We start from the raw sequence: 11,493 nt of genomic DNA, 5'->3' as shown, positions 1-11,493 counted from the left end.
TAACGCGCATCCGTAAGACCTTGTTACAAATATGAGTTACAAATACAGACTAATTTCATTATTCTGGACCACCAAAATTAACAAAAATATTGTATTATGCTGCTCATATATGCAAAATCTACAAGTTCATGTTTGAGTTAATGAACCTTTGCTGTTATATATATACACATTTTCAATCTTCACAAAATTTAAGCATTAAAATAGTAGAATTAAACGAACATTAATTCTTTGTAAAACGATATAGATGATGAATCAAAATTAATAATTGTATTATATATTTAGGAGGTGGTTCAAGTGAGAACACCTCCTTTATGTGAGAATGATTTTTATGCGAGAACATTCATTAATGGCATTATTGTAAGTAAATATAATGACATTATTGTAAATACTTTGTTATTTTTAAAACACACCCGTCAGTCACCAGTAGGGGTGGGCAAAAAAACCGAACAAACCGGTAACCGAACCAAAAACCGGTAAACCGAACCGGAAAAGATGGTTAACCGAACCGACGGTTTTGTTATAGGGTTGAAAAAATATACTGGTTCGGTTTCGGTTTCGGTTTGAAGTGTATAAAAACCGCGGTTAACGGTTAACCGAACCGTTTAATATATATATATATATATATATATATATATATATATATATATATATATATATAAAATATACTAATATATTTAATTACTTTGTAAATACATACAAAATACATATATAATATGAAAATATATACATACTTGGTAAATACTAATATTAAATACTTATCTATTGTTTTCTGTTTGTGAATCAAAACTAACCTAAAATCTACAAAATTAAAATAAGCATCCCAAAACTAAAACCCTCATTCTCTCATAAGCATCACAAAATTAAAAAGCATCGTTTTCTTTTCTCTTCAGCAGCACCGCCGCCGAACACAACACCTTCATCTTTTCTCTGTAGCAGCACCACTGAACGCAGCAGCTTCCGTTCCCGCATCGTCGGACGCATCAGCTTCTGATCTTGCTTCTGATCTCCTCACACCATCGTTACTCATTCCGTCTCGCACCGCCGTCGTCCCGATCTCGCACCACCATCTTCTCGCACGCGATCGTTCCGATCTCCTCACACCTTCGTTACTCATTCCGTCTCGCACTGCCGTTATTCCGATCTCGCACCACCATCTTCTCGCACGCGGTCGTTCCGATCTCTCACTGCCATCGTTCCGATCTCTCACCGCCGTCGTTGATTAAGGTAACTTGCTGATGTATGGGTTTTCTATCATTCTTTGTCTTTTCGTTAAATATCTGGTTTGAAGAGTTTGAGGAACCCGTTTAATTCAACAATGAAAATTATTAAGTACTTCCTTTTTCACATAGCAGACTGTGTAAAATGAAAATTTTTGAGTTGTAGAAAATGCTAACATATAAACTAATGGGAAATGGGTTGGAAGTATAGGAGAGGGGAAAACTTGGAAACTGTAGACTGTATTTTTATGAGTTGTGGACTTTAGACTTAATATGTTAAACAAGACAATCATTAGATACTTGTGGACTTTAGACTTGATATGTTAATTTTGTGGTTCATTTATATTAATTTAAGAACAATCCAATGAGGAACTAAACCTTCCTGACATGTGAAGAACACATTTAATTATGTGCTTTGTGGTTGCCATATCTTTAATCATATTCCAGCATGTAATCTATGGTTATTTTTAATTAAATTCCTAAATCCTGAGATGAATTTTCAAGTTGAGTTTGCTGAATCAGAAGCTACCTAATTGATTTGGCTTAACATGCCATATGTTGCTTATATTATGTTCCAGCAGTTGTGGCATAAAGATGCCTTGCAATTGGGTTTATATTCAGAACTTTGTTAGGCAATGTTGTATTGAAGTAATCAGTGTGTTGTTTTCATTTATTATTCTCATTTCTGGAAGTTTTGCTGAATTTTGTGGCATATTTGTGAACTTCATTACCTAATGTCTTCAAATGAACAATATTTGTTCCCTGATTTCCAATTGTTTTTCAGCATACTAAGTCAATGTCTTTTCTCTGTTTAGTCTACTTTAGCTCAATGTCTTTTTTATGTTTAGTCTACTGATCCAAATTCTTTTCTACATAATTTTCAGATGTCTAGCACAGAACAATGATAAAACTAAAACATATGGTACTTCAAGCACTCCTTTAAACATGGGAAGTCTTGAGAGAACTATATCAAAGGCTACAACAGAGAACAATGCATAATCGAAAAGATGCGATGAATTAATGTTGTAATAATGGATTGTATTTAATTAGGTATTTATGGATGAATTAATGTTGTAATAATGGATTGTATTTAATTAGGTATTTATGTTTAAATTCTGAATTTTTATATAAATTTCTTGATATTTGAAATTATGTGTATATTAATATTATTTAAAAATTTAGGTTTGGATAAAATTTATGGTTAACCGTTGATTTTTGGTTAACCAGTGAGAATTGGTTAAAAACCGTTAACCGAAAAACCTAACCGAACTTAATGGTTAACTGTTCGTACGGTTAACCGATATGTATGGACCGGTTTCGGTTTGAATGGTTAAAAAACCGATAGTTTCGGTTCGGTTAATTTTATTCCCTAATGGACCGGTTAACCGAACCGTGCCCACCCCTAGTCACCAGCGTCGCTCCTGTGCGTTCAATTATTTGTCGTCGTTCAAAATCTTCGGTCTTTCTTTTGTCTCCGATCAATCTCACACTTCGGCTCATAATTCTTTAAGAACATAAGACGTTGGTTTTAGAACATATGCTGGAGTATATGTTCTATATTTTATAGCATGTGTTCTAAAACGTTAAGTAAAATGTTATAAATAATTGGTTTAGAACATAAGAGATTAGTTGTAAAACATAAGATATTATTTCGAGAACATATATTAGAGTATATGTTCTATATTTTTAGAGCTCGTATTTTAAAACGTTAAGTAAAATTTTATTAATAATTAGTTTTAGAATATAAGACATATGTTGGATGAAGTACATATTCTATATTTTATAGCATATGTTTTCAAAAGTTAAGTAAAATATTCTAAATAATCTTACATATGTTCTACGTTTTTTTATGAGAGTGTTCTCACATAAGGAGGTGTTTCCACCTAATCTCTTATATATATATATATATATGGATGATTTCTCAATGGGTATACCCATCCATGGATAAATGTGTTAATTTATTAAGTTAACTTGGAACAGCAGGTTAACAACCAGTAAAACAAGTTAAGTTAAACAAGTTAAAGTTCTTTTTTTATTTCATTATATTTTTCTTTTCTTTATTCCCAATGGTTTTCTCTTTCTCCTAGAGTTCCACTTAATTGGGTTTTCTCCTAGAGTTCCAGTTAATTGGTTTCTCTTTTTTGGAGTTCATCTTTTTCTTTGTTTCTCTCACTAGTCTTTCTTGTTGGTTTTCTTCTTAAATTCTCTTCTTCGATGTGTTTTCTTGGTCTGACTTCTTCTTCAATTTATGTTTTCTTCATTTCCCAATCCCCTAAAATTACTCTTAAATCCCTAAATTCAGATTTCCATATTTTGAGTAATGCTACTTTGGTGAATTTTAAGTTCTGAGAGTTACTATTTTCATATGCTTTTTTTCTTTAATCTTTATGTTTCTTCTCGTTTTTTGGGTTTTTTAATCTGATTCTGCGATTCCTTCCCCTCATTTGTTTCTTTATTTGTTGTTTCCATTTCAGAGTATTTGTGAATCGATTCATAGGTAAGAATAGCTTTACAATGCTAAAAATGTGGACAAAAATGGAGAACTTTTACTTTCTGAAAGGAGTAGTCTCCCAACTAGGCAGAAACTTCTATGCGAAGAAGAAGATCCCATCTTCTTAAAAAAAAAAAAAACAAATAGCTGAAGGATAAGGCTTATCGAAAATAAAATAGAGGAAGAAGGAAGACCAGATAAGACAAAAAAACTGTTTAAGAAGCCTTGATGTAAAATATTTTCAGGCAAACTAATCCAGATGACCATAGTGTGGAATTTATGAGTCAAGTAGAGTTTCTTGAAAATTGCATTTTAATAATCAAATTACCACAGCGAATATGATGTGTAGAGAGAAGAAATAGACCCAAAAAAAAAAAAAAAGTTATATAATGCATTTTTAAATTATGGCTGGTCTTTGAAATTTGGTTCTCATTTGTTTTTTTTTGTTGGAGTATACATTAAGCCTAGGGGTAGATTATTAGCATTGCACCCATTTTTGTCCTCAAACTAAAGTTTTAAATTTAATTAGGATACTAAACCATTAAAATCATCAATTAGATCCATAAACTAATTAAAAATCATTAATTAATTATTCCTCATATTCTAAAATCACAAATTGTAACTATTTCATATAGACTATAATAATCTCGGTATTGGTTCAAAATGGATTTGAAGAAAATGGTCTAAAACTATTCAACCAAATGAATTTCGACAAGACCTCAATTAATTATTTTTATTTAAAATAGGGATTCAATTGATTTTTGCTTAGTACATAATTAATGATTTTGATAGTTTAAGATCCTAATTGACTTTGAAGCTTTAGTTGGAGATCCAAATTAATATTATGCCTAGATTATTTCATTGTTAATTTAGTGTACCGGTGAACTGATCATCATAGATAAATGAAATAAGTTGCAAAAATAACTTAGGACTAATTTTACACATAACATTTAAAATAGTGTAATTTTACTCATAACATGCAGCTAATAACAATTTTACCCCAATGTTTGAAAGTAATTTTACCCTCTAATATTAACAAGTTGGATCAATTTAGAATCTATTTATAAGACACAAATATTTTGTTCATTATTCTTATTCTACACCCAATTACATATCAATTGGTTCTAAAAAACGATTTCATATTTTTTGTGATTTAATAATAGAATCAGATATTAATATTTTTGAATTCGGTGAAATATTAAATTTTGTTTATCCGACTCGTACAAAATACAATATATTATTTTATTTTTTTATTTACGTCTAAACATATGTTTGTGATCTATCACTAATTAATAATAAAATGACACAAATGTGAAACTCAGATGACAAGATTCGTGACCGAGAAGGTAGTATGATGAATTATTTCTCAAATATGTTAGGGGTATAATTGATCTTGGCTCCAAACATTATACGTAAAATTGCACAAACATTAGAGGCAAAATTACTCATCGCTACAAATATCAAGGGTTTTTTAATTAATAAAATTACTCATGGCTACAAATTTTTCATTTAATTTAAAATATCAAGAAAGAGAAACAAAAACAATAAAAAAATATAATATATGTCTCACACGCTGGTTGTGTTTGAAAATCAAACTCTATATTTAATACTACGAACTTAAGAAAGAAAGGCATTAGAGTTACAATATACTATGTAAGTTGTGGTGTGTGACTAGGACTGTAATTGAGTCAAGCCGAGTTCAGATTTGGTTTGCTCAAGCTCGGCTCGTCATAATGTTAAATAATCTCGAGTTGAGCTTCGAACTCACTTAGAGCTCAAATTTGTGTTTGAGCTCGGTTCATTTAGAAGCTCGTTTATTCATGACCTAACTTATTTAGTTTGTTCACAAACTTTATTCAGGAGTTACTTGTTTATTTTATTCATAAATTTGCTTGAGAGCAGCTCATTTCTTTTGTTCAGGAACGAAATAGTATCGGATAAAATAATTCCACTTTTATATATAATAAGAGGCTTATAATATTCCACTCTATTATATAACTCGTTTTAGAAACTATTTTTTTCCAAAATATAAATTGTTTTAGTTTTATAGGAACTTTTCGTTTAATTTTTCGATTTAAGCGTTGAATTTTTATATTGGTTTTCAATATATCCATATATTTTTAACATTCAAAGGCTTATTCCCAATTATTACATAAGAGAGAATTTTTTTAAGTTAACTTATGTAAATTCATTGATTTATCTCTATATTAATTGTATTTCTTAATTTGTGTGAAATACCTTAAAATGACTTATATAATTAGGGGTAACTGAACCAGACTGAAATAACCAATCAAACCAATGCATTTTACGTTACAGTATGTTACGTTAAATTAGGTTATGTTATGCGAGATGCCATGATGTTACGTTACACGATGTTATGTCACGTTACGTGATGTTACGCTGGTTTCGTTACATTATGTTACGCTAGGTTCGTTACATTATGTTACTAACAATAAAGGATTTATGTAAAATTTAAAGGTTTTACATGAAATTTGATTTTTTTGCAAAGTTAGTAATTATTATTTTTTATAAATTAAGTATCAATTCACGTAAATTATTTCTAACAATAAATGATTTTTGTAAAATTCAAAGGTTTCACGTGATTCGATTTTTTATGAAGTTATTTTTTTAAAAGTAATAACTTTATGTAAATTGAGTCTCACTTAACATAATTTATGTCTAACAATAAATAGTTTTCATGAAACTCAATCTTTTGTGAGGTTAATAATTTTTTAAGCTATTAACATTACCTAAATTAAGTATTACGATGCATAAATTATGTCTAAAAATAAAGAATTTAAGTAAAATTCAAAGGTTTTAGGTAAAGCTTCATTTTTCACAAGTGGTGATTTTTTTAAAGTAAAAATTCTACATAAATTAAGTATCAATTCAGATAAATTATGACTAATAAAAAAATATATTCGTAAAATTCAAAGAGTTTACGTGAAATTCAATTTGTCACGAAGTTAGTGATTTTCTATGTAAAGTAATAACTTTTCGCAAATTAAGTCTTACTTTACATAAATTATGTCTAATAATAAAGATTTTTCTTAAAATTCAAAGGTTTTACGTGAACTTCCATTTTCCTCGGAGTTAGTGTTTTTTTTTGTAAAATAACAATTTTACATAAATAAAATCACTTTACATAAATTATGTCTAATAATAAAGTATTTTCGTAAAATTCAAAAAATTTACATGAAAATTCATTTTTCGTAAAGTTTTGGCGTAAATTATGTCTAAACTACATGAATTTCATAAAATTAAAAAGTGGCTTAATACATCATTCCTAAACTTAGCTGAAAAAATTGATTGACCCTCTAAACTTACAGAGTGTCTTGTTAGCCCCTCAAAAAATTTATATGTCAACTTTGAGTAAACTAAAAAAAGGATAAAATGCAAAAAATACTCTAACATTTACATCTATGAGCAATTTTATCCGTAACATCTAAAATAGTGTAATTTTACCTCTATGTTTCTAGCAAAGAGTAATATTACCCATAATGTTAACAAGTTGAGTCAATTTCAGATATCATTATAAAACATAGATATTTTGTTCCTTATTTTGTACTAATTGCATATCCGTTGGTTCTAAAAAAAAGATTTCATATTTATTGTGAGTTAATAATAGAATTGGAGATTAATATTTTTAAATTCCATAAAATATTTGAATGTTTTTTTTGTATAATTTGTACAAAATAGAATATATTTTTTTATTTTATTTTTCATGTCTAATCATGTATTTTTGATATGTTAGTAAATAGTGATAAAATGACGTAGATGTATAAGCCTAATTCATTTAGCTAAATTTTACAAGTCTAATTCGTATAGCTAAATTTTACAAGTCTATTTATAAAATATATAGTGTTGTTCTATAATCTATATATAATATAAAACAGTAACGATGGAACTGAGGTGTCACTTCCTCCTTTTTTACTGATAAAAAATATAATATAATATATAATATATTAGTTTTTATTTTATTACTATATTTATCTATAAAAATATTATTTAAAGTAAATGTGAAAATGAAATAATAATATTTAATTTTATATATAATATAAAACAGTAACGATGGAACTGAGGTGTCACTTCCTCCTTTTTTAGTGATAAAAAATTTAATATATTAATTTTAATTTTATTATGTATATTTATCTATAAAAAGATTATTTTATCCCATATATCTAAGAGTACTACAGAATTTAAATTAATCCCTAAAATCTCTCTAATTCTCTACATATCTATATATAATATAAAACAGTAACGATGGAACTGAGGTGTCACTTCCTCCTTTTTTACTGATAAAAAATATAATATAATATATAATATATTAGTTTTTATTTTATTACTATATTTATCTATAAAAATATTATTTAAAGTAAATGTGAAAATGAAATAATAATATTTAATTTATATAACACATTTATGTCATTAATTGTAATTATTAGATTGTATTTTTATTAATATTTATATATTAAGATGAATCCGTGCATCGCACGGGCCAAAAACTAGTTATATTTTCCTTATATTAATTATATTTTTATTAACCTATCTAAATTTAATGATAAAAAGTCTTTCCTAATAGGAAAAATTTGAATAAAAAATAAATTATAAAAGCATTAATTATATATAAAATTTAAATAAAATATAAATTATAAAAGCATTAATAACAGTATTAATTGTTTTTTTTTTTTTGGAAAGAACAGTATTAATTGTTTGTATTTCATTAAGCATTTAATACATAGTAATTCGAAAAAGCTTATTTATGGGTATTTAGAAAAAAAAACACAGTAAACAAGGAGTTTGAGTTATTGCTTGGCTTGGCATGAAGTTAGGCGGTGGTTTGAACTAAATTGGAGTGAATTTTAGTTTTTAAATTATTTAATTAAATTATTAAGTGACTGTCATGTCATCAGGTGACCATTTTATAAGTTTGAAAAGTCAAATTTAATATTAATAAACAAACTTAAATCTAGACCATTGGATCTTGATCCAATGGCTATTAAATAGTACCCATAGATGGTGATAAAATAGCAATACCCATTACGAGTGAACCCATATATATATATATATATATATATAAAAGCTTAACATCAATGCACATAGTAAAACACAAAATTCTAACCAAATTATTTAAGGAAAATTCATAAAAACCTATACGAGGGTTATATACAAAACAACTCTCAAAGAAGATGTTTACTTCCCATCTAAGGCGTAAGAACCAAATGAAACCCTATCAAGTGGTCTAGTATGTGGATACGAAACTTTGCACAAACTAATGATCATAACATTCATGATTATCATTTTCATGAAAAGTTTCCTCGAAAGTATCTCATGCCAGCTGGCCACATTCATGTCCATTGGATGGACAGTATACATCTCTTTGAGAGTTGATATCTCTTAAAACCTTAAACCTTATGCTTTTTTATTCTTAAGCTTTTTCTTCTTTTTCTATGCTCCTCGATTCATTAACAAGAGTTGTGCGTAGTAGATGTCATCTAAATTTGTGTGGAAGAAGAACTTTAACCCTTTATTTTATGCAACAGAGACAAATACTCTAACTTTGACAACATATTGTGATTCTGACTGAGACCGTTGCAATATTACAAGGTGCTTAGTTATATGTCACTACGTGTTTTTGGGGGATTCAATAATTTTATAGAAATCGAAAAAGCAAAGCACAGTAAGCAAGAGTTCTATAGAGGCAGAATGTCGCTACATGTAAAATATTTCATGTGAGCTCAAATGGGTTTCTTACCTCCTTCGTTTGCAATACTAGTACAATTTCATTGCGACAATCAAGCTCCAATTCACATTGAACCACATCCTATTTCTCAGGAAAGGATGAAGCATCTTCATATAGCTGCTAAATAGTAAGGGATTATTTAATCTCTACTCTACACATAGTTTTTCCACAATAATTAGCAGACCTTTTACTAAGCCCTTAAATGGCTTTTGAGTTTTCCAAGATGAAGTTACTGTCTACATCTTCATGTCCTTCATTAGAAGAATAAATTAGTGATGTTTTTAATATTTAATATTTTAGTTTGCCATGTTAGCTTAATCACACAACTTTTGTGTTGAGGATAGTATAAAAACAGATCCAATGGTCATTGTTCAAATTCAATGGATTTCATTTTCTTCTTCCTCTGTTTTTTAACAAGGGAACCATATATGAAAATAAGGAAAAGCAACTTAGAAGGAAAAAAAAAAAAGGAAGAAATCAGAATCACAATAAGCTGTCAAAGTTTAAACATAATTCTCTGTCGCATAAAATCGGCTCTATTAGACTATGTATTTAGTTATTATTTATCTGTATTATTCTGTTACTTATCTCTAGCCTAAAATATAGGTTCAGTTGTTGACTATAGTTGTTCACTACAGAGTGAATTGTATTCTATATAAATACTTCAATTGATATCAATAACAAACACAGAGAATTACACTCCTTCATGGTATCAGAGACCCTAACCCTAACCCTCTTCTTTCCTTCTTCCTTACCGTCGCCGCCGCCGCGACATCGTCTCTAACCTCACGGCCGCCGCCGCCGTCTTTCATTCCGGCCATCTTTCCCTTGCCGATTCAGCACCCAAATCGCAACCCCTTCCTTATCCTTCCCGTCGACAATAATGAGCACCAACACAGAAAACTCCTCCACCGGTACCCCGCCCAAAACAAATTCGACCATGAACAACACAGACTCGAACCCAAATCACCATCCATCCCTCACCGTCTCCAATATTTCTACCTTCATCAAAATAACCCTAGACGTCGAAAAAGGGCATTATCCTACTTGGGCTGCTCTGTTCAAGCTCCATGCCACAGCATTTCAGGTCCTGGACCATATATTTCCTCCATCACCCACAAACCCTTCCGCCAATACTCTTCAACAATCCAACCTCAATCTCTGGTCTCGCATCGATGCTGTTGTGCTTCAATGGATCTATAGCACCATCTCCCTCGACCTTCTCCATACTATTATTGAAGCTGATTCCACAGCCGCCAGGGCCTGGAATCGTCTACAGGAAATTTTTTCAGATAACAAGAATTCCCGGGCTCTCTTTCTCCAGCAAGAGTTCTCCCAAACCAAACTTAGTGACTATTCTGACATTTCAACCTACTGTCAGCATCTAAAATCCTTGTCTGATCAATTGTCAAATGTGGATTGTCCGGTTACCAATGATCAGATGGTGTTACAGCTTATATCCGGTTTGACTGAGGCTTATGATACTGTTGGTACTCAAATTAGACATGGGGATCCACTTCGATCCTTTCAGAGAGCCAGATCCATGCTGATTCCGGAAGAAACAGCTCGTGCCCGCAAGAACCCTACTCCGTCTGAACCAGTTGCATTGACCGTGTCATCCGATGAAGCTACGGCTGCGCCGTCGCATTACTCACCGCGCCCTACGAATTATCGCGGCTCCTCCTCCTACCGCGGCGGCAGACACGGTGGTCGTTCAAATTACGGCAGGGGCGGTCGACACGACTATCGGTCGTCTCAGCCACCACACTATCGACCTGCTGCCCTTCCCCCTTGGGGATATACCTACCCATGGGCACCACCGCAACAATGGGCTACTCCTCCATGCCCTTATCCCACTTCAGGCAGGCAGCCGTCACAATCTGGTATTTTGGGACCTCGTCCTCACATGCAGCAAGCACACCTTCATATGGAATCACCATCATATGTGCCTACAGATATTGCAGAAGCTATGCACACCATGACACTTGCTCCACCTCCTGATCAATGGCACATGGACACAGGAGCTACTTCACACATGACAG

The 11,493-nt window shown here is 30.8% G+C and overlaps 1 long non-coding RNA gene across 1 annotated transcript; it reads left to right on the top strand.

Annotated features, from left to right (window-relative positions):
- The first annotated feature begins 736 nt into the window (after positions 1–736).
- LOC136234922 (uncharacterized) lies at positions 737–2,366 on the top strand. The gene is made up of 2 exons (XR_010691547.1): positions 737–1,224; positions 2,102–2,366. It is a non-coding gene; the product is annotated as an uncharacterized lncRNA (long non-coding RNA).
- Positions 2,367–11,493: the final 9,127 nt, after the last annotated feature.

This window comes from Euphorbia lathyris, chromosome 7, assembly GCF_963576675.1.
Source record: "Euphorbia lathyris chromosome 7, ddEupLath1.1, whole genome shotgun sequence".
NCBI lineage: Eukaryota > Viridiplantae > Streptophyta > Magnoliopsida > Malpighiales > Euphorbiaceae > Euphorbia > Euphorbia lathyris.
The sequence above is the reverse complement of the archived record's forward strand: the minus strand, read 5'-3'. Positions and strand labels throughout refer to the sequence as shown.